The sequence below is a fragment of the Zingiber officinale genome, chromosome 7B, assembly GCF_018446385.1.
Source record: "Zingiber officinale cultivar Zhangliang chromosome 7B, Zo_v1.1, whole genome shotgun sequence".
In the NCBI taxonomy this organism is placed as follows: Eukaryota; Viridiplantae; Streptophyta; class Magnoliopsida; order Zingiberales; family Zingiberaceae; genus Zingiber; species Zingiber officinale.
In genome coordinates this window covers 27,776,930-27,801,917 of record NC_055999.1, presented here as the reverse complement: position 1 = coordinate 27,801,917, position 24,988 = coordinate 27,776,930, and the positions used below count along the sequence as shown (strand labels likewise).

The window sequence follows — 24,988 nt, the reverse complement described above, 5'->3', positions numbered from 1 at the left end:
GACTCAGACTAGGCTTACGCCCATTCTACAATTCCATGGGAGTATAGGGTACTGATTTAGAAGGTACCAAGTTCAGAATGTACACTGTCATTTCTAAAGCATATCCCCAGAATGAATTTGGTAATTCTGAATAACTCATCATTGATCTAACCATTTCCATAAGAGTCCTATTCCTTTGTTCTGCCACACCATTCTGTTGGGGTGTACCAGGTGCAGACAATTGGGATTGAATCCCAACCTCTGATAAGTAATTCCTAAACTCTCCTGAGAGATACTCGCCACCACGATCAGACTGTAGTGTCTTGATACTTTTACCATGACGTTGCTCCACATCATCCTTGTACTCTTTGAACTTATCAAAGCACTCAGACTTGCGGCGCATCAAGTAAATGTGCCTATATCTTGAATAATCATCTATAAAAGAGATAAAATATTCAAAACCACCTCTCGCCTGGATAGTCATAGGTCCACACAAATCAGAATGAACCAATTCCAACACATCTTTTGCTCTATACCCCTTTGCCTTAAAAGGTCTTTTGGTCATTTTTCTTTCCAAGAAAGATTCACAGGTTGGAAAGTTTTCCAACACTAATGAACCCAAGAGTCCATCGACTATTAGCCTTTGAATCCTACTCAAGTTAATATGATCAAGTCTTAGATGCCAAAGATATGTTTGGTTCATTTTTGAAGGTTCCATTCTTTTATTAGAATTAGAGGATGTGTTATTAATTTCTATTTGTTGCTTTGTGAGAGTTATTGGATTTAGAGTATACAAATTAGCAACTAATGTACCAGAACAGATAACTACCCTATTTTTCTTGATAACCACTTTGTCATCAAAAGAAACAGTATATCCATCCAAAAATAGTTTAGAAACTGAAATTAAATTCTTTCTAAAACTTGGTACATAAAGATAATTTCTCAAAATTAAAGTCTTATTCCTATCAAATGATAAGTAAACATCTCCCACTACAACAGCCGCAACTTTTTAGCATTGCTCATGTAGACGGTTATCTCTCCTTCATATAGTTGTCGGGTTTCATGGAACCTTTGCAAGGTATTGCAGACATGATCAGTGGTTCTTATATCTACACACTAGGTACTAGTAGATAACACCGGTAAACATGTTTCAACTACTAGAGAATAAGATATATCTTTATTGTTCTCTTTCCTACATGGACAGTCCGCCTTTCAATGTCTAGACTGCTTGCAAATGAAGCACTTGCCCTTCGGCTTCTTCACTCCTGCTTTTAGTCCAGTCTTGCCTTTTGACTAAGATGTAGAAATATTTTCAGCAAAGTGGATTAAGAATTATGATGAAATAGCCCTTCTGCTGCCTGAAGTTCTGTCAGTAATTCCGATAATGAATAAATCCTTTTATTCATATCGTAGTTCAGGCGGAACGGCTCAAAACTTTTGGGTAGCATTTGGAGAATAATATCGACCTGGGTTTCCCCATCAATTTCAGCTCCAAGGATTTGTATCTCGTTCAAGTAAGACATCATTTTGAGGATATGATCCCTTACGAGTGTCCCTTTTGACATGGTGGCTGTCATTAAGTTTCTCATAGCCTCTTTGTCACGCCCCGAGAGTAAGGTTGTCCGACAAAAATCGGACAACACCTTCCCTGTAGCAGTGACAAATGGAACCGGTATACATCACCAATAGATAGTACATATGCAAATTAAATCACAACCACGCAGATAATATGCAGCCCACACGGCTGTAAAATCAAACACAGCGGAAAACCAGAATAACAAGTATCAAGTAACGAAAACTCACCGCGGGCCGGCCCAGCTTGACTCCTCGACAAAACAACCAAATACAAAATAACAAGTCCACAACCCAATTATTACAATGCTAAATTCAAAGGTTTAACTCACAATAAAATGAAAACCAAAATCATAAAACCGTCCTCGGAAGCGACGTGGGACCAGCAATCGGGAACCTCCTCCGGTGTACTGGTATCATTTATCGACTACTTGGTGAAATTACCAATGTGGGTGGTGAGTATAAAGACTCAGCGGGTAATAGAATATACAGTGCATGAGTATCATAATGAACAGGAATACAAAAGGATACAGTCTCGGAAAGATAAATAGCAGATACTACTGGGTAAATAAAGTATATATCCATATCTGAAACCACATCCTGGGCTAACAGTGTAAGGTCTGAGATAAAATAAACTGCTAGAGTACTACTCATAATCACCCAGATCACATGTAAGGTACAATGTCAAAGAAAACAGTGTCCAAGCATACATAACAAATATGTAGTATCAGAATAACATAAGTAAACATATAACAGCAGAAACAAGTATAATAGAACCAACGTATGCACGGATGGTCATCCCGCCCACCTCTCTGCACCACGACCCCTGTATGATCGAGAGGCCGGATCGATGACAATTGTACAACACTCTAGCCGCCACTATTCTCGAGTGGCCGAGTGGACAGTTCGCATAGTAGCTATATAGTTACATAGCAATAGGGTCCCTGCGGCTCAACTCCAGTCGCCACTACCCATGAGTGACCGAGTGTAGCGCGATAGGACAAGCGACACGCTCCAGCCGCCACCTACCCATGAGTGGCCGAGCGTGCGGCTTTGGCCAATGATCGTCTCAACCACAAGGGAGCCAAGGTCATCGGTGATGCATGCATGACATGATGCGAATAATGCAACAGTCATCATATTTACAAAAATCAGGTATGCTACATGAATCCGCATGCTCAATACTAAGCATAAATAAACAGTAGTCAAGCAACATGGCATATAGTATCTGCTAGTTATCAAGAATAACAACGGGAGATTGTATAGATACGAAAGTGAGCATCTCGAAGATTGAGTGGATAAAGTATCAAGCACAAGAATAAAATGTGTGGAGTCAAGATAAACTCTACTTTATCTGAGCTACTCATGCACCGAGAACAATAACTAAAGAAACAAGTAAAAAGTACCCACCTCAAATGTAGGCTGAATCCGACGTCAACCTCGTCACAATACCCGCCTCGATCAAAGTACTGTATCAACGTACAAAATTTAACTAAGTACATATGAAACTAAATAACTATACTAATGTACATGACAGGTGAATTTAATCCAAGTTTCATTCATTACCCCAATGAAACCATTCTGATCTACTAACACCCAATCCACAACCCTAACCGTATGCCTTCATATCATAAAATTAGGATTCCCCCAAATCATGCATTTGTTCCCAATACACCAATGTACAAATATTTGTTCAATTAAACTAGGTATCGGAAAACCTAAACCTTACCTTACACCCCACTGATTACTCACTGCCGGAAGATGAGGTCTTCGGATCAAATCTTCTAGTGATGCCCACTGCCAAGATTCACGAACAGAGCTCCTACAGAGCCTTCAAACTATTGCAATCACACTATCAATGCACAATTCGGATGGAATACAACCTCAGATCCACAAATCTACTGTCTTAATACTGTAAATATCTTACCCATGAGTCCCGGATGATGAACAGCTACTGGAGGTTGTAGCCGAGCCCCTCACAGCAAGCCACTGCCCAAAACCAAACCACAATCCGTTCATCCTCCAATCTGGACACACATCACTACTTCAATAGCTACCAAAAACCCTAAATAAACAATCCTTACCTCCAATACCTCAGTGACAGCTTCCACCACCAGCGGCGAGGCGAATTCTGACGAATTTGGCTAAGCCCTAAAGCTCGGGAAGACGAGATACCTTCCCAAGGTGCAGATCCTCGACCAGCTTCGAGCTCTGGAATGGCGATTCAATCTCCGACGTCCCCAAAGCTCAGATCTGCTCTCCCGACCATGGATTCTTCACGAGCAGTGGCGTTTTGAAGGAAACGCTGTAGATGAGGCCGCCGACCAAACGTAGAGGAGACCGGAGACTCGTCTCGCAACCAAGCGCCGACGATCGACCACGGGCGTGCGTCGATGCTGATCCCGTCGGCGGATAGGGTGAGCTCGAGGGGGAATCAGGCTTTTCGGCGGAGTGAACACGAAGGGAATGAGAAGGGAATGAGGCAGCCTTTAGGGCTCAAGAACTGTAGCTTCTAGTTTATATAGGTTGGGTTTAATTACTCCACCTAATTAACTCCCTAATAAGCCTCTCAAATGGTGATTTCCATTATCCCTTTAAACACTATCATAAGTCCTCCAAATAAACCCAGAAAATGTCATAAAATTCCCATAAATCATTATAGGTTATTTTATTTTGCCGTATCTCACATTCTCCCCCTCTAATAAGAATTTGGTCCCCAAATTTATGACATAAATGCAATAAACGACAAACGACATGCGAAGTCAAACATTAAATAAAATAACTTACATACCTTCATCAAACAACCGCGGGTACCATGCTCGGATCTCATCCTCTAGCTCCCAAGTTGCCTCGTCATCGGAATGATGCTCCCATCCAACCTTGACCAGTCGGGTGGTCTTATTCCGCAGCTGGCGTTCCTTACGATCCAATATCCACACTGGAACCTCCTCATATGTTACATCTTGTTGAAGGGTGATCGAGACATCTGTCAAAATATGCGTAGGGTGTGGCACATATTTCCTCAACATAGATACATGAAATACATCATGCACCCCAGCAAGTGAAGGTGGCAGCGCCAGTCGATATGCTACCTCACCGATCCTCTCAAGTATCTGAAAGGGTCCGATGTAACGAGGAGCTAACTTCCCTTTTAATCCAAACCTCCTCACTCCCTTGGTAGGAGACACTCGCAGGAACACATGATCGTCCACAGAAAACTCCAAAGGTCTCCGTCTCCGATCTGCATAACTTTTCTGTCGGTCCTGGGCTTCTGACATTCTGCGTCTGATGGTGCCAACCAACTCTGCATCTCGCTGAATACGCTGGGGCCCCAAGACAGACGATTCTCCAACCACGTCCCATAAAGTAGGAGATCTACATGCTCTGCCATATAATGCCTCGAATGGTGCCATCTGAATCGCTGAGTGGTAACTGTTATTGTATGCAAACTCCACCAAGTGCAAATGATCCTCCCAGCTACCTCCGAAGTCCATAACACAAGATCTCAATAGATCCTCCAATGTCTGGATAGTCCGCTCCGAATGCCCATCCGTCTGAGGGTGAAATGCAGTACTAAAATGGAGTTCCGTACCCATGGCCTGCTGGAGACTCCGCCAAAATCGAGAGGTAAATCGTGGATCTCTATCTGATATAATACTCAGAGGTATACCATGCAATCTGGTGATCTCTCTGCAGTATAACTCTGCCAACCGATCCAACGAATCCGTCCGACGGATCGGTAAGAAGTGTGCAGATTTGGTTAACCGATCAACGATTACCCAAATCACATCATGACCTTTCCGGGTCCGGGGTAGTCCTACCACAAAGTCCATCATGATATGATCCCATTTCCATTCTGGTATTTCTATCTTCTGCAGTAACCCAGCTGGTCTCTGATGCTCTGCCTTAATCTGCTGACAAACTAAACACTGCACCACAAATGCCGCAATATCCTTCTTCATACCATTCCACCAGTATGATCGTTTTAGATCCCTGTACATGCGAGTACCTCCTGTATGAATCGCAAATCTAGATCGATGTGCTTCCCGTAATAAGTCCTCCTGAACAGGATGTGACTCAGGGACACATAATCTGCCGCAAAAATACAAAATTCCACTATCATCACAGGTAAACTCTGTCTACTGTCCTGAGGTAACTCTGCTACGTAAAAACTGCAGATGCTAATCCGTAGCCTGAGCCTCTTTGATACTCTCCACTATAGGTGACTGAGCAACCATGGTGACTAGCAAGCCTCGCTCTGTCTGTGCTTGCTCCATCAACCCTAACTCAGAGAAGCTCTGCATCAACTCTGTAACCATCACTCGGTGGCATGCCAAAATTCCACGGGATTTCCTGCTCAAAGCATCAGCCACCACGTTGGCTTTCCCCGGGTGATAGTTAATTGTGCAGTCATAGTCTTTCAAGAATTCCATCCATCTTCTCTGTCGCAAATTCAGTTCCTTCTGCGTAAACAGATATTTGAGACTTTTATGATCTGTATAAATCTCAAAGGTGATCCCATATAAATGATGTCGCCAAATCTTCAGTGCGAAGATGATAGCTGCCAACTCCAAATCATAGACTGGATAGTTCCTCTCATGATCCTTCAGCTGACGTGAGGCATATGACACCACACGATCGCGCTGCATAAGTACGGCACCCAATCCCTGATATGATGCATCCGTGAAAAGTACAAATCCATCCACGCCAGAGGGAAGTACTAACACTGGTGCAGTAACATGCCTCCGCTTGAGCTCCTGGAAGCTCTGCTCACAAGATTCTGTCCAGCTAAACTTCTCTCCCTTCCGGGTCAATCGTGTCAATGGCAAGGCTATGCTGGAAAAGCCCTCAACAAATCTCCGATAATACCCAGCTAATCCCAAGAAGCTACGAATCTCCTGTACTGTCTTCGGCTGCTCCCAACTAGTGATGGCCTCAATCTTCTGTGGATCTACAGATATCCCTCTGCTGGAGACAACGTGTCCAAGAAAACCCACCAAAGGTAGCCAAAAGGCGCATTTACTAAACTTCGCATAGAGGTGTTCTCGCCGTAGCGTCTCCAAAACTATGCGAAGATGTCGCCTGTGTTCCTCCTCAGATAGGGAATATATCAGAATATCGTCGATGAACACAATAACGAACTGATCCAAGTACTCGAGGAATACTCTGTTCATCAGATCCATGAACACTGCTGGGGCATTGGTAAGCCCAAATGGCATTACCAAGAACTCATAATGACCATAACGAGTGCGAAATGCTGTCTTCGGAATATCTGTATCTCCAACCCTGAGCTGATGATAGCCTGAGCGCAAATCAATCTTTGAATATACACAGGTATCCTTCAGCTGATCAAATAAATCCTCTATACGTGGCAATGGATATTTGTTCTTGATAGTGACCGCATTCAGCTGTCGGTAATCAATACATAATCTCAGTGATCCGTCTTTCTTCTTAACCAAGAGTACTGGTGCTCCCCACGGAGAAACACTGGGACGGATAAATCCTCTGTCCAACAGCTCCTGCAACTGAGTCTTCAGCTCCTCTAATTCCTTTGGTGCCATGCGATAGGGGGTCTTGGATACCGGTGCGGTTCCCGGAACCAACTCAATCGTAAACTCGACTTGCCTTTTAGGAGGCAAACCGGGGAGATCGTCAGGGAACACATCTAGAAATTCTCGGACGATAGCAACATCCGAGAGCTGTGGTAATGCATCTGAACCAGCTTTAACCATGGACAGGAAATATCCCTGACAACCCTGTGCCAACAATCTCCTCGCTTACATTACTGATATGACTGCTATCCCATCACTTTTGGTTCCAAAGAATACCCAAGATGGTAGACCGGGAGGTCGGAAAGTGACTACTCCAGCTCCGCAATCGACTGTGGCATGGTTCATGGCCAACTAATCCATGCCTAATATAATATCAAATTCCACCATCTCTAATACCTGCAGATCCACCATAATAGTCTGACCATTGAAGTCTAAAGGACATCCTTTGACTTCCAGACTAATACTTAGTACCTCGCCAGATGGTAGAGATACTGTCAGCCCGTGTGTCCGACGACTAGGCAATCTCCCGATTTTACCCAGAAATACCCGAGATATGAATGAATGGGAACTACCAGTATCTATCAACAAATCTACAGTAAATGTATAAACTGAAATAGTACCTCAAAAAACCGATCCCTCAGCTCGCTGTGCCTCCTCCCGTGTAACAGCATAAACACGACTCACCTCTGAGCTCGGCTGTGGTATCCCTGAAGTGGTCTGCGCTGGCATCGTAGGTGCGGGAACCGACTGCTGATACTGACTCTGAGGCTGATATGATGGATAAAGCTGAGGTGGATGAAAATATGGCTGTACTGGAAGGGCCTGATGAGAAGACGTCACAGCAAAATACTGTGTAGTCGCTGGTTCCTGACCCTGAATATGATATATCTGTCCCTGAGAAGACGGTGGTCGCTACTGACGTGGAGCACCTTGACTCTTCTGTGATCCTTTCTGTGGTCGCATCTATGAGGGATGTCCCCCCTGTGATGTACCCTTAGTAGCCTCCAACTGTGCCTTCAACGTACAATCCCGACACTCATGCCCTGGTTGTTTGCAATAATAACAAATGGGATGATCCAAGGGGCAATGAAATTTATATGGCTCTTGGAGCCACACTGGTAACATCTGGATCCCGTTCTATCTTTCTTCCAACCATGCTGAGGAGGACGAGATGTTCCATCAGATGTCCGTCTTGACTTCTGCTGCCGAGAAGATCCTCTCGTGGTAGCCTGTAAACTCTAACCTTTGTTCCCTCTCTTTTGTGACGACTGCTTATCATGGCCTTTCTCCTGATTTACCTGCTGTTGAGTCATCTCGATAAACAGTGCACGATCCAAAACTTCTCGGTAGGAGCTACCTGGAAATCCTGACATCCTGAGCCGAATATATGCTGCTAAACCCTGGGTGAACTGCTGCATCCGGTCATAATCCTGTGCCACCAAATGAGGGCAAAACTCAGCCAATCTACAGAATTCAGCATTGTACTCCATCATCGATCGATCGCCCTGCTTGAGATTCAAAAATTCCTGGCGCCGAGCTAAACAGAATGTTGCTGGAAAATACTGGCGCTCAAAAGCATCCCGGAACATCACCCATGTGATGCGCTATTCCCCAATGATTGTCTTCTGCATCTCCCACCATGTGACTGCCAGATCCCGGAGATGATACGCAGCCAATTCCACTTTCTCTTCATCTAAACAACTCATGTATCTGAAAGTGCTTTCCAAATTCTTCAACCAGCTACGAGCAGCCCAGGGGTCTGCTCCGCCCTGGTATAGAGTAACCCTGTCCTTGACGGACCTTGCCAACAGTGGTATACGCGCTCTATCCCTCATCCATTCAGTAGTAGCAGGAGTAGGAAATGCTGATGGTATCCCGGAGGGAATCCCCTGAGGCTGAAATTCCCGATTTCTACCAGATGGTATGACTGAAGGGATCTCCTGAGGCTGATGTCCCTGATCTCTAGGAGTCTGATGGGTCTATCCCCGACTAACCGTCTCAACATCCGTTGGATCCCTAGAAGAATCTGCCTCCTGAGTCACTGGTTCTGGTTCCTCAGCCTCAATGGGTTGTTTCCGTGGTCGTCCCGGACCACGACGAGCACCGGCTACCGATCGACCACATCTCATACCTGGTGTAAACCACTAATAAGTACTACAAACAATATAAGTTCGTACTTATAAAACTTACAGCATATAACTTGGAGGTGTTCCGTCGCTGCCTGGTCACAAATCCCAAAAAGTCACTTCGAGGAAAAATCACGAAAAAAATCCAAAACGTACGAATCTAGCATCGTAAACCTGTAGCTCTGATACCAATAAATTGTCACGCCCCGAGAGTAAGGTTGTCCGACGAAAATTGGACAGCACCTCCCCTGTAGCAGTGACAAATGGAACCGGTATACATCACCAACAGATAGTACATATGCAAATTAAATCACAACCACGCAGATAATATGCAACCCACACTGTTGTAAAATCAAACACAGCGGAAAACAAGAATAACAATTATAAAGTAACGAAAACTCACCGCGGGCCGGCCCGGCTTGACTCCTAGACAAAACAACCAAATACAAAATAACAAGTCCACAGCCCAATTATTACAATGCTAAATTCAAAGGTTTAACTCACAATAAAATGAAAACCAAAATCATAAAACCGTCCTCGGAAGCGACGTGGGTCCAGCAGTCGGGAACCTCCTCCGGTGTACTGGTATCATCTATCGACAACCTGGTGAAATTACCAATGTGGGTGGTGAGTATAAAGACTCAACGGGTAATAGAATAGACAGTGCATGAGTATCATAATGAACAGGAATACAAAAGGATACAGTCTCGGAAAGATAAATAGCAGATACTACTGGGTAAACAAAGTATATATCCATACCTGAAACCATAACCTAGCCTAACAGTGTAAGGTCTGAGAAAAAATAAACTGCTAGAGTACTACTCATAATCACCCAGATCACATGTAAGGTATACTGTCAAAGAAAACAGTGTCCAAGCATACATAACAAATATGTAGTATCAGAATAGCATAAGTAAACATATAACAGCAGAAACAAGTATAAGAGAACCAACATATGCACGGATGGTCACCCCGCCCACCTCTCTGCACCACGACCCCTGTAAGATCGAGAGGCCGGATCGATGACAATTGTACAACACTCCAGCCGCCACTACTCTTGAGTGACCGAGTGGGCAGTTCGCATAGTAGCTATATAGCTACATAGCAATAGGGTCCCTGCGGCTCAACTCCAGCCGCCACTACCCATGAGTGACCGAGTGTAGCGCGATAGGACAAGCGGCATGATCTAGCCGCCACCTACCCATGAGTGGCCGAGCGTGCGGCTTTGGCCAATGACCGTCTCAACCACAAGGGAGCCAAGGTCATTGGCGATGCATGCATGACATGATGCTAATAATGCAACAGTCATCATATATACAAAAATCAGGTATGCTACATGAATCCGCATGCTCAATACTAAGCATAAAAAAATAGTAGTCAAACAACATGGCATATAGTATCTGCTAGTTATCAAGAATAACAACGGGAGACTGTATAGATACGAAAGTGAGCATCTCGAAGATTGAGTGGATAAAGTATCAAGCACAAGAATAAAATGAGTGGAGTCAAGATAAACTCTACTTTATCTGAGCTACTCATGCACCGAGAACAATAACTAAAGAAACAAGTAAAAAGTACCCGCCTCAAATGTAGGCTGAATCCGACGTCAACCTCGTCACAATACCCGCCTCGATCAAAGTCCTATATCAACGTACAAAATTTAACTAACTACATATGAAACTAAATAACTATACTAATGTACATGACAGGTGAATTTAATCCAAGTTTCATTCATTACCCCAATGAAACCATTCTGATCTACTAACACCCAATCCACAACCCTAACCGTATGCCTTTAGATCATAAAATTAGGATTCCCCCAAATCATGCATTTGTTCCCAATACACCAATGTACAAATATTTGTTCAATTAAACTAGGTATCGGAAAACCTAAACCTTACCTTACACCCCACTGATCACTCACTGCCGGAAGATGAGGTCTTCGGATCAAATCTTCCAGTGATGCCCACTGCCATGATTCACAAGCAGAGCTCCTACAGAGCCTTTAAAGTATTGCAATCACACTATCAATGCACAATTCGGATGGAATACAACCTCAGATCCACAAATCTACTCTCTTAATACTGTAAATATCTTACCCATGAGTCCCGGATGATGAACAGCTACTGGAGGTTGTAGCCGAGCCCCTCACAGCAAGCCACTGCCCAAAACCAAACCACAATCCGTTCATCCTCCAATCTGGACACACATCACTACTTCTATAGCTACCAAAAACCCTAAATAAACAATCCTTACCTCCAATACCTCAGTGACAGCTTCCACCACCAGCGGCGAGGCGAATTCTGACAAATTTGGCTCGGCCCTAAAGTTCGGGAAGACGAGATACCTTCCCAAGGTGCAGATCCTCGACCAGCTTCGAGCTCTGGAATGGCGATTCAATCTCCGGCGTCCCCAAAGCTCAGATCTGCTCTCCCGACAATGGATTCTTCGCGACCAGTGGTGTTTTGAAGGAAACGCTACAGATGAGGTCGCCGACCAAACGTAGAGGAGGCCGGAGACTCGTCTCGCAACCAAGCACCGGCGATCGACCACGGGCGTGCGTCGATGCTGATCCCATCGGCGGATAGGGTTAGCTCGAGGGGGAATCGGGCTTTTCGGCGGAGTGAACACGAAGGGAATGAGAAGGGAATGAGGCGTCCTTTAGGGCTCGAGAACTGTAGCTTCTAGTTTATATAGGTAGGGTTTAATTACTCCACCTAATTAACTCCCTAATAAGCCTCTCAAATGGTGATTTCCATTATCCCTTTAAACACTATCATAAGTCCTCCAAATAAACCCAGAAAAATGTCATAAAATTCCCATAAATCATTATAGGTAATTTTATTTTGCCGTATCTCACACTCTTGCCTAGCAGCCCGATTTTGGTGTTCGAAGAGTTCCTTAAGATTGTACATCATGTTATAGGTAGTAGGAATGGAGTGATGATGATGTTGCAGCACATTTGACATAGAAGCCAAAATGTAACACCGCGCCATCTCATCTGCCTTGACCCATTTCTTATGATACTCATTCTCCTCTTCACTAGAATCACTATTAGGCTCATTAAGACAGACCTCTAATAGTATAAACTTATAGCCTTCAGTAGTTAGGACAATGTCTAGGTTTCTTTTCCAATCTATGTAATTTAGACTAGTAAGTTTGTTCTCTTTCAGAATAATAGCAAGTGGGTTGAAAGTAATCCTAAGAATCACAAAATAAGTTTTGGTCAAAACTTAAAAATTTAGAATAATATTAATTCCTCAAACAATATTATTTAAATTCACCAACACCTAAAAACACCGTGAATTTTGTATGCCACGATAGTGTGGACGTATATAAATTCAAACATTTGTAAGAGGAGGTTTTACCCATTAATTTTATTCATGTCAACCTAACTTTATGACAAATAAAATTAATAGTTGGTATTCCTTCGGTCACACAAATAATAGCAATGACTCCGATGGGGAGGATACTATTAAATGCGCCTAAGTGTATACCATTACTTGATACTTAGTTCATTAAATAGGATTGTGCCCCTTCAGATGGAGAAGATCATACGCTCCTAAATAATTTCCTATAATCATCCATAAAGGAAGTTTGATTTAGTGATCCACAGATAAACTCATCCGATGTGGAGGAAGGAACTCAGAGCCGACACACAAGTTTGTTTGTATCACTTACAAACCAGTAATGGAGACCGTGAAATTTATTTATAAATCCTTCTCCCACTTAGTCATTTAAGATCAGGATTTTAACATGCACACACACACATCACAACAAATAAAAGCAATAAATATGGAAAAATAATTTTCCAACTATTATGGCCTCTTCCATCATTATCCTCCCTGTGCTACCGGCCCTAGCAGTCGTCAAAACTAGCCGCCAGCCCTAGGGCTCATGTCGTCGCGTCCTTCGAGCTTCCTTTTTTGTTGCGCCTCTGGTCCTCAAATAACATCACGCCTCGTAAGGATACGATCCGCGACAAAAATAAAATTTTATATATATCGATCCTATATTCCACAAAGGAATGTACATAAAGTCTAGATCGAACAAAATGTAAAATACTAAAACTAATACAGCTCCTGCTGTATTTAATAAATACAATCATGCACACACATAAAATGCCCTCGACATGTCCGAGGGTTCAATCACATACAATTACAATAGGCCATAATAGTTGGAGCCTGCAACCACAGAGTTAATCTATTTGCACATCCTACTATTATCCTGCCTAAAATATGTATGACATGTGCATAATTAAACTAAAAACCAAACACACAGAGGTATAACCTAGCTATGATACCAATTGTTGGTTGATACTCGGAATACCATCCTAGTTCCCCTGTATAAAAATTTGAACAAGCATAGAACTATCCTAGCTACCCATGTGCTCTACTGAAGTTAAATTTGGATTGCAAACGATGCTTAACATTATTAATCCAAATTGTCCTTTATAAGTTAAACTTGGATTGGAAATGATACTTAACATTTTTACTCCAAGTTTAACCGATGTGATCTTCCTAAGTTAAACTATATTACAGAAGTTAATCAAATGTCTATTTCAAAGATCGGCTTCTAGGTTAAACATGGTGAGGCACTAGGATTTCTTGGGTATGGGATCATCCACCACTTCCTAGATAAAGCCTTTAAAAGAAATTGGATATTTAACTTCTTACAGTAAACTTGGTTTAACTATAGAGACCTCAATAGAAGCACAATATAAAAACATGAAATCGTACAATAAAATCGATAACAAAAACAATAACCTAAAACCAATAACCTCTTATGTTTGGTTTTCAAGATCTATACAAAAGATGAACTAGTTATGATGCGGAAACTAATAACTAGTTATACCTTTTGTAGCTTATAGACCTCTTGATCTTCTGTTGTATTCCTCTCCTTTTCTTGGACGTTGTGTGGGTGACGATCTTCCAAGATGAAATCCACCCAAGCTACTTCCTTTGTTTCCAAGATTCGGCCACCAACTAACCTCCAAGGGATTCTAGACATGAGAGCTTCCTTCTCTTCTTCTTCTCCTTCAAGCAACCGGCCACCAAGAGATCACAAACCTTGATGCCGCCGGCCTCCAATAGAGAAAATAAAAGGAGAAGAGAAAAAGACAAGGGCCGACCACTAAAGGATTGGAAGAGAGGAATAGAAGATGTGTTATCTCATGAGGCACCCCTCTATCTATTTTATAATCTTTGGTCTTGGCAAAAAAAGGAAAATTTCAAACACAATTAAAACTTCTTTATATTCCTTGCCAATGACTAAAAAGGAAAGTTTTAAAACAAAAAAAATTAAAACTTCCTTTAATGCTTGTCATGGTCGACCCTATACTTGTGCCCCAAACAAGGAAAATTTTAAACATAAAATTAAAACTTCCTTATTTGTTTCCGGTAAGAAATTTTAATTAAAAATTTCTTTTTTAAATCCCTTGTTGGTTATAAAAGGAAAATTTTATAAATTAAAATCTCTCTTTTAAAACATGTGGATGGTTACAAAAAAGGAAAGTTTTATCAAAAATTAAAATCTTTCTTTTAGCTACAAATAAGGAAAGATATCAAACCTCTTCCTTAATCCTTTGTAGATAGTTATAAAAGGAAAGATTTTAAAATTTAAAAACTCTCTTTTAAAACCATGGCTTCCACAAAAGGAAAGGTTTTAAAATTTAAAATACCCTTTTAATTTTATGTGGCCGACTACCTAGCTTGAGCTCCAAGCTTGGTCAGCCACAACTTAGCTCTAATCTTTGGCTTGGACGACCCTAGCTTGGGCTCCAAGCTTGGCTTGGCCGGCCACAACAAGATGGGTAAGTAGCTTGGCTTTAAGTGGATATAAGGCTTTATAAATAAAAGGCTACAACAGGGACCGAGAGGTGGAATTGATTTTAGTCTCCTGATGAGCTTGAGCTTCCCAAACACCCAACTTAAGTTCATCAATAATAATTCATACCACTAAAGAGTTATTATTGCACTACCGCACCTATCCCATATTATAATATGGACTCCTTCTTATCATGAGTATGTTAGTCTTCCTGTGTTTAATATATCGAATGCCCACTTAATTAATATCTTGCTCCAAGAGTAGTACCACTCAACCTTATTGTCATGTCAGACTAAGTCCCTTGCAGGATTTACATGACAATCCTTATGAGCTCCTCAAGGGAACATCATCAACCTAGATTACTAGGACAGAGTTTCATTCTATAATCAACAACACACCATATAAATAATATCATTTCCCAATTTATCAGCCTATTGATTTAACGAACTAAATCTCACCCTTTGATAAATTAAAGAAATAAATATTAAGTATACATGTGTAACGACCCGGCCCTTTGACCTCTTAGGCGGCCCTTGTGGCGGCCCTTATGTCGTCGGCCCATTTGGCAACCTCTCTTGTTGTCGACCGACGACCCTTTGGCCGTGCCGTTACTCACTAGGACTTTCCACCCCTGGCCAGTGGATTTTTGCCTCCCCCAGGATTCGAACTCTAAACCTCCAGGCTTAAGTATTAGAGTTTATGAATCCTGGTAACCAAGTTAGATGATCTCACTTGGTTACCAGGATTCATAAACTCTAATACTTAAGCCTGGAGGTTTAGAGTTCGAATCCTGGGAGGCAAAATCGTGGGTGGAAAGTCCTAGTAAGACGGCCAAAGGGTCGATCGACGACAAGAGAGGTTGCCAAACGGGCCGATGACATAACGCCACAACAAGCCTAAGAAAAGGGCGGTCGTTACAATAAAAGCGCCTTTTATTGTAACGACCGCCCTCTTGGCCCATTTGGCGGCCCATTTGGCGACCCTCGGGTCGTCGACGGTCGACCGTCGGCCCATTTGGCGACCTCTCATCGTCGACCGGCGACCCTTGGCCGTGCCATTACTCACTAGGACTTTCACCTGGTTTCCCCCGAGTTCGAACTCTAAACCTCCGGGCTTAAGTATTAGAGTTTATGAATCTGGTAACCAAGTGAGATGATCTTGGTTGCCTGAGATCATAAACTCTAATACTTAAGCCCTGGAGGTTTAGAGTTCAATCTGAGGCAAAAATCGCCGGGTGAAAGTCTAGTGAGTAACGGCTGAGGGCCGACGACATAAGGGCCGCCAGTTGGGCCGCCACAAGGGCCGCCCAAGAGGCCAAAAGGGTCGGGTCGTTACAACATGCTTGTTATTATATCATGATTAAGAGTACACACTTCCATAATAATAGAGGTTTTGTTCTTTTATGTAGTCAGTATAAAAAGAAACTACCTCAAATGGTCCTGCTCAATAGACTCATAGTGTACTAGTGTAATTTTATAGTCAAGATAAACTATTACCAAATTATATTACAACCACTCCAAAGGTTTGTCCCAGTCCATCTTGGTTGCGAGCTACTATTTATAATTTATAAGGAACTGATAACATGATCTCCTGTGTGTCACCTCACACCATGTTATCTACAATATAAATTAAAGGACAACTACACTTAGCATAAATGTAGACATTTGACCAATGTGATTCTTATTTCAAAATAAATGTTAATACAAAAAGCTAGACTTTTAGTATACATTCTAACAGGGCCCTTGTGACAGGGGTGACCCGTTACCAGATTTCATAGGGATCATTTCTATTTAATAACATGGGATATTGATCTAAATAACATTCCAGATTGACCACTACAGGGAAGAGCCGGTAATGAATCTAACTTCCTACAAGTGCATAGGAATTAAGGATGGGCAATTGGTGGACCATGATATATTGATAAACATCACAATGAAACTGAATCTTAGAATATCTTCCAAATTAAGTCTCTCTCTCTTTCCTCTTCTCAATCTTATTTCTCTTACTTAGAATGTGAGCCTCAACCATCAATTGTTTAGCTAATTCTCCATGAGAAATCACTAGTGCTATAACCAATCCATATGGGTTTGATAATCTTTTATATCACTGACGATGTAGCCATGCACTTGTAGAACATAACAGTTATCATTCCATCATTACATTCATTGGGAGACATCTCAAGTTGAACTTATGTTTACTAGCGTAGATAGATTCAGTACTTAATTCTTTTGATATCATATCATGACAATATGATCTTATCAAATTGGCACCATTGCGGGGGGTGTTAGCTATGTTTGGTGATCTTAGGATTGTTTTTTTATTTTTCTAAAGAAAAAAATTGTTTGGTACCATGATCCTTTTATGATTTATATATCCATGTGTTTTTTCATGACTACTTCTTGTATCTGATGATTTCATTGCCATTGTTTCACACTACAATAAAAATTACAAATGACAACGGATATTATCCATTGTCCTAGGGTCAAAAACCACTGTAACTGACTGTGTTGTAAAAGCCATTGCCCTATGACAACGGTTTTGAATCCGTTGTCTTTGTAGACATTCGACAATGGTTTTTATTCGTTGTTGTTTATATGGTCAAAATTTTTTTACCTGATATGACAACGCTTTAAAACCATTGTAGTAGATAATTTTGATAATAGATATAACCATTGTGGTAGACTCTTTTTACAACAGATATAAACCGTTGTGGTAGATAATTTAAAACATTGTGATTTTAAATTTTATAACAGTTGTGGTATATAATTTTAATATGTTTTATAATGGATAAAACCATTGTCTTTTATCACTTTTCACAAAAAAAAATTCCGTTGTGATTACATACTTTTTACAACATTTCTAACCATTGTCTTTAATGTTCATGTTGTAACATGATAATAACAAACAACCAATCTTTTTTTAATATAAGCAAACCACCAATACAAAACTAAATATTTACTACATTCAATCCAAAATATGCCAGCTAAAATATACAAAATAAGTTGTACTCATCAAACTTAGTAGTATCAAACCATAAATCACATGTTTTCCATTATTGTTCTCCATATGGCTTTTACACATTAGCATGGAAACTAGAACCTAACAAAGCTCACTCCTTGCATCAAAAATCTCAAGCCTCACGAATTACCTGAGTTACGTACCTGTAAGAGAAAAATTAAACAAAACTTACGTACCTATTGAACACATGTACAATTTGTAAAAATAGCCATGTCAGAAATTGCGATCATACTCATGTTGAACACTATATCAAGTCCAAGTAACATAGACATGGAACAGTTGCAGCACTGACACCATATTCAACTACATAAGCATTATCATACTAGAGATTTTGAACATTAGTTATTGATCCTGTCTGAAAGCATAATGAGATGAAGAGCTAGGGATGTCAGGCGATGACTCTGGAGGAAAGATAGGTGATGAACCCGGGGAAGGCAAATAATAATGGATATGAGAAAACCAAAGCATATCCCGAAAAAATCCAATCAAAAATACCTTCTAGTGACAATAATAGCAGGTTGAAGCTAGATATGAGAAACCCAAAGCAGATCTAAGGAAGACTCCGGCGAATTAGAGCACTGTGACGAAAAGAACCATAACTCAATGTTCTGGCGGATGTTGTCGCCTCCTGTGCACTATGGAACCTACCGACAAAGTGTTAGTGACCTAAGATCAGGGTGGGAATCCCTGGCTAGGCTCTCCAACACTCAAGTTAGTCTCCTCTATTCTCAGTAAGAAGAGGAAGAAGAAGAAGTACAGTAGAACTGAAGTGAAACTAGGGTTTTGGTGGTGGTGTTGTGCGTACCTTGCCAACAGAGAGGATTCCTCTTTTGATACCACCTCATATAACCTCCACGATCATGAAGTGGACCCCAATTTGTTAGAGTTTGTTATGAGATGACGTAAGTATCTATAATAATAGTTTAAGGAATCTTTTTTGTATCCCAAATATACCTTCTTTGTCGTCTAGCGCACTTATAGAAGTTTCAAGAAGCTGTTTCCTGATAAATTAACCAAATTATCATATGATCATATATTATTCTCATACCTCAAATATATTTAGTTATAATACTCCTTACTGGCTATGTTCATGAGATTTAATAATTGTGAGTGTCTTTATGCCCGGCCAGATTTTGCCTGGCTGATCTCATACTAATGGCCTTATAAAGGTGTGTGTGGATATACTCGCTTGTGATTGTATTGCTGAGCATATTTTGCCTATGTCTAACCGAATACTTCCAAACCGATCCTCTTCTGACAATCTTGGTTCATATGTCTGCTCGATCGCCTGAGATTATATTACCAAACGAGTTATGTGCATGCTCGATCGGGATTCTATTACCGAGTGTGTTATACCTGTGCCTGACTGGATATTTCCAAACCAATCCTCTTCTGACAATCTTGGTTCGTATGTCTGCTCGATCGTCTGAGATTATATTATGGAATGAGTTATGTGCCTGCCCGACCGAGATTCTATTACCGGACGTGATATGCTTATATTGTGTTGATGTTGGCTCAGGCTTTGCCTATTGAGTCATGTTGGACCTTGTGATATGCAATCGGTCTTCACTCGACTGACAAAAGAGATTGCTTAGGGATGTATGCCTTTAAGCTTAGCGAGGCTTTGCTTGCTAAGCGTTCCTAAGTTCATTGATCCTCTATTATTTTAACTTGGTCGGTACTTTATGCTCGGTCGAACCTCTACTACCGAGCGTATCTGAACGCGCTAATCCTTTGTCCGTTTTAGTTCAGTCGGGCTTATACTCTCGACCGGACTTATATTCTCGATCGGTATTTCATACTCGATTGATGCTTCCCTGTTGGGCGTAGGTGCGCTTGCTAATATTTCACCCATTTGGGTTCGTACGACACTATATGCTCGGTCGAGCTTTGTCTGCCGAATATACCTACTTACATTGTGCGTTCCGTTAGTTTTATCCTGGTCAGTCCTATATTTTCGACCGGGATTTGCTTACTAAGCACATTCATCTTATTTGGACTGCCCTACTTCTTCCCTCTTCTCCTTATATCCCCTTTCACATTGTTACATGAGATCCACTCCTTATAACCCATATCACTAGCCTTTCCTTCATAGTCGAAGGAGGTGTGTCCGACTGACTAGACCTGAGTCTCTTTTGTTTTTTTGTTAAATACCAATATTTCCTGAACCTTTCATATTTATGACAGTGATCTTGTGACCTCTGCTACAATGATCTTATGATTCATGATATAATGATCTCGTGACCCCTGCTACAATAATCCCATGACCCCTACTACAATGATCTCGTGATACCTCCAACAATTTAAATAAGTGTGTGATCCTACCTTACACAACATCCAGCTTTGCTCCTTCTTGTTCTACTTTCTTTCTGAAGATTTTATTAGAAGTCATGGCTTCAGATCTTCCCCCCTAGGATCAATTGCTACATGAGAAGGAAAAATCTTTAGTTGAGGCAATGCGAGTGTTGGATATATATCGTTCACATCAAAGCGAACTAGAGGAATGTTTATTAGCAGCTCGATCGCAGGTCCAATCAGAAGTGGCTTTGAGGAACAAAGCCTATTCAAAGTTGAAGCAAAAAATTAAGGAGTTGGATAATCTAAGAGCCCAGCACACCTCGGAGATAGTCATTCTAACTTGAAAAGTTCATGTAGATGGCTTTCTAATATCTCAACAACAACAAGCCTTGGATCAGCAGAAGACTAAGGTGGATCTTCTACAAGATGAGTTGGCTCAGATTAGGTCAGAGATGACCTTTCAGTCACATGTTTGTGAAAGTGCACCATACAAGCATCAAAGGACAAGATGAGCCTCTCCCTTCTACCCGGGTTGCCACTCTATTACTCGCCCTTACTTTGGACGGGAAGAGCAATCAGGAGGTTTCTATTATATTCTGTTGGATGATGAATTTTTCTATCGGTAATAATACCCGGTGAAATTTATTTTCGTCCCACAGAACGTGATAAAGTGTTGGTTTATCTATTCTTCTTGTCTCAAATTTTATATAGGTTGTTGTTCTATCATATCCTCTTACTTGAGAGGGATAGAGTAATCTAGTATTTCTAGGCTTCTTAATTTATTGTATTTGTTTATGGAAGCTCAAGGGCTATGATTGTAAAATTATTGATAGTGATATTAGAATTTTATATTTATGTTTGTGGAGGGTGTTCATAATCAGGTGATCAACTACGTTAGGAATAATTAAACAAAAGAACTTATGTACAGGCTCGGGCGAGTCTGAACTGTAATTAGGTTGTTTGTCTACACAACCGGTCGAGATTGTGTTTAGTCAGAATATTGTGAGTAAGACCCTGCCTTAATTTATTGTTTCACTACAAGAAATTATAGATTTAACCACACCAAATAGACAACAATTTTTTGAGAAACTGTTGTCTTTTTGTCATTTAACAACAGTTTTATTGAAAACTGTTGTTGTTGGTCATGTTTTTTAAAAAAAGACAACAATGTTTAAAAAACCGTTGTCTTTGACATACATAAGACAACGGTTTTTTAAAATTGTTGTCTATGAGATATATTTATTTGGCATACGACAACAGTTTTAATCAATCGTTGTCTATTAGCGTTGTTTACATTTTAATGTGCATATTTTAATTTGATGTCTAAAACTATGTTGTCTTTAAAAATTATTTTAGAAAAAAAATAGTCAAACATAGTTATTTGCCTATTTTCATTGATGAAGTGAAATTTATATCCCTTAATGTTTATCTCTAAGATAAAATTTATGGTTTATTTTAAGATGGATGGATTTATTCAAATAGTAAAAATAAAATTACAATTTTGTACGAACTATATTTTGCAACAACTATTCTAAAGTGGAGGTTATACGCATTGCGCGAGCGCAAACCCTAATCGCGCTCTACGGCACGGTGCCCGGGTACTGGTTCACGGTGTCACTGATCGACATCATCGGCCGGTTCACGATCCAAGTCCTAGGGTTCGGAATGATGACGGCGTTCATGCTGGGGCTGGAAGTGTCGTAGCACTACTGGACAACGCCTGGGAACCACATCGGCTTCGTGGTCATGTACGCCTTCACCTTCTTCTTCGCCAACTTCGGGCCGAACAGCACGACGTTCATCGTGCCGGCGGAGGTCTTCCCGGCTCGGCTGAGGTCGACATGCCACGGGATATCGGCAGCGACAGGGAAGATGGGGGCGATCGTGGGGGCCTTCGGGTTCCTGTACCTGGCGTAGAACCCGGACCCAGCGAAGGCGGACCGAGCCTACCCTGCCGGGATCGGGGTGAGGAATGCCCTCTTCTTGCTTGCCGTGTGCAATCTTCTGGGGCTAGCGTGCACCTTCCTGGTGCCGGAGTTGAAGGGAAGGTCGCTGGAGGAAATGACCGGCGAGAACGAGGCGACAGTGGACGATGATCACAAAAGTTGGTATGGAGGGCTTCGGCGGCATCACAAAAGTTGGGAACTGGCTGCACCGGATCGCTATCTACCGTGCCATCGACCGTAAAGGCGCATATGTCTCCGATGCCAGCGCCTCGTCCAGAAACATAGGTCACAAATTTTTGGGCATCGCCCTCCATGATCACCCCTCGGTCGACTTCTTCGTCATCCCACTCCCACGCCACTTGACCGTTCTCGAGGCCGACGCAAACATCCAAATCCTCATGAGCCAACTCGGATCGTTCAAGCATTCGAGTGTCAGATACTTCCAGGTCTTTGTTCAAATCTTTCCATTTCTTACATTTTTTTTCCCCCACTCCTGTTACGCTCAGAGTTCTATTAACTTGCAGCAAGAAGTATACATTTCCTTTTAACCGACAAAAGTTTACAATTCTTCATATTCTTTTTAATGCTTCTCCCCATCTGGATTGTGCAAGCAATGATGGAGAGTGACTGAATGCGTTTCATGGAAATTGGTCGTTTGGTATGATGTCGGATGCAAAGCATTTCGGTTGCATCCAAGAATTTGCTCATTTTTTTCTTCTTTTTGATGCATCTTTCGCCCCTTTCTTTACATTTTTTCAATTCTACTTGCTCCTTTATCATTCCACCAGGTTAGTCTTCCTGCTGTAACGATCACAAGATTGGGTATTCTATCCTTATTTTCGTTACTGATTGTTTAAGGGTCAGTGTGAAGTTCAAGGTCTAGTCTTGGAAGGATTGTTTTCCTGCACTTTTAGGTGTTCGACCAGATCGGTTGATTTCTTACCTTTTATAATGCTTCTCTTCATTCTTATGCTTCTACTGCTGGTTTGTGTGAGCTGATAAGAGATGGAATGCCTTAAAGAAATTGATGTCTAATAGAAAGAGATTTCCATTGCTCCCGACATTGCATCCAAGAATCTGCTGCCTTTTTTTGCTTTTTTTTTTTAAATTCTTTTTTGCCTTATTCTTTATGTTCTCAACTTCACTTGTTCATTTATCATTCCACAAGACATGGCTTTCTTCTGTAGTGCTCATCAAACATGTTATTCCATCCGAATTTTTCAAGCCTACATACACTTCATCACAACAATAGTTCACTTACTTTGAAATATATTTTAAGAATTCATCCATCTATTTAAACTGTATGAGAAGTTTAATTTAGAGTATATCACAATGAATAAAATAACAAACCTTGTTAGCCAGTTTTTGTTATATACTTTGCAAACTCTAAAGCTAGACTTGTTGTTGTTGAATGACAATCTGGACGATTCAATTAATTATCACAATTCACAAGAAGGGTCTGGTTCTTCAAGGACATGCTATGCATAAAAAAGCGGTAAAAATATCTATTGGTGTTTGCTGATAATAATATTCAAGTGATATGTTCTTGTGGCGATATATGATGTCTTTAGAATAGCTTACTATGGGAACAAAATTTACTTATTGTATCATAAGTGTGCATTTCTTTAATTTTCACTATATCTATGTGAAATTGCTAAATAAGTATTATGACATATTAATTTGTCATTTTGACATTCGAATATTCTGTAACTATTATTATCAATTTTGTGACTTTTATATTTACATGTGGAACTTGTTTAATAATTATGTTGAACTTTATGCTTAGTTTTAATTCTTAACTCCTATGTTTTGTGGTATATATTCACTTATATTAAGGGATTTGCAGGGATTTGCAGGGATTGCAGCTACTCATGCACTGAAAAATGCAGCTTTTCAGGTGTTATGTCAATATAAATTAACAGTTTTTTCAGTTGCCTTTACATATTAGATTCTAAGTTCTGATATGAATGCAGTGTGTGAAGTGGCTGGGTAAATTTGTATCACATGGAAGTTTATTTTTTATTCCTTAGGTTGTGCTTTTAGAATCTCGGGATAGAATTGGTGGTCGAGTTCACACTAACTACTCATTTGGTTTTCCTGTTGACATGGGAGCAGCCTGGTATGCTTCTTTTTTTTGTGTTTTTGTTTTCATTCCTTCTAAAGAGGATTGTGGCTAGCCTTCAAAATTTCAGTGACTAGAAGTTTTAATTTGGACACTTCAGGTTGCATGGTGTCTGCAACGAGAATCCATTGGCAACTTGGATTGGAAGACTTGGTCTACCAATTTATCGAACTTCTGGTGACAATTCTGTCTTGTATGATCATGACTTGGAGAGGTAATGGTTAATTGAATAACTAACATATATCACTGATCATGGAGACTATAATCTTATGGAGACAAATTTACTTCTATTTTTCAGCTACACACTCTTTGATGGTGATGGACATCAAGTGACTCAAGATCTAGTGGAAAAAGTTGGTCAGGTGTTTGAAACCATTCTGGAAGAGGCAAGTTCTTTATTAACCTTATATCTGCAGTGCTGATAACTTGGAAATATTTCACTTGTGAAATGACGATTCAACATTTACAGGCTAACAAACTTAGGTATGAAACAAATGAAGACATGTCTATAGCACAGGCTATTAAGCTAGTCATGGAGAGGCATTCAAT

The 24,988-nt window shown here is 40.9% G+C and overlaps 1 long non-coding RNA gene across 1 annotated transcript; it reads left to right on the top strand.

The window, feature by feature from the left end:
• Positions 1-24,185: 24,185 nt before the first annotated feature.
• Positions 24,186-24,650, top strand: LOC122003975. The gene is made up of 3 exons (XR_006118177.1): positions 24,186-24,214; positions 24,348-24,436; positions 24,540-24,650. It is a non-coding gene; the product is annotated as an uncharacterized LOC122003975 (long non-coding RNA).
• Positions 24,651-24,988: the final 338 nt, after the last annotated feature.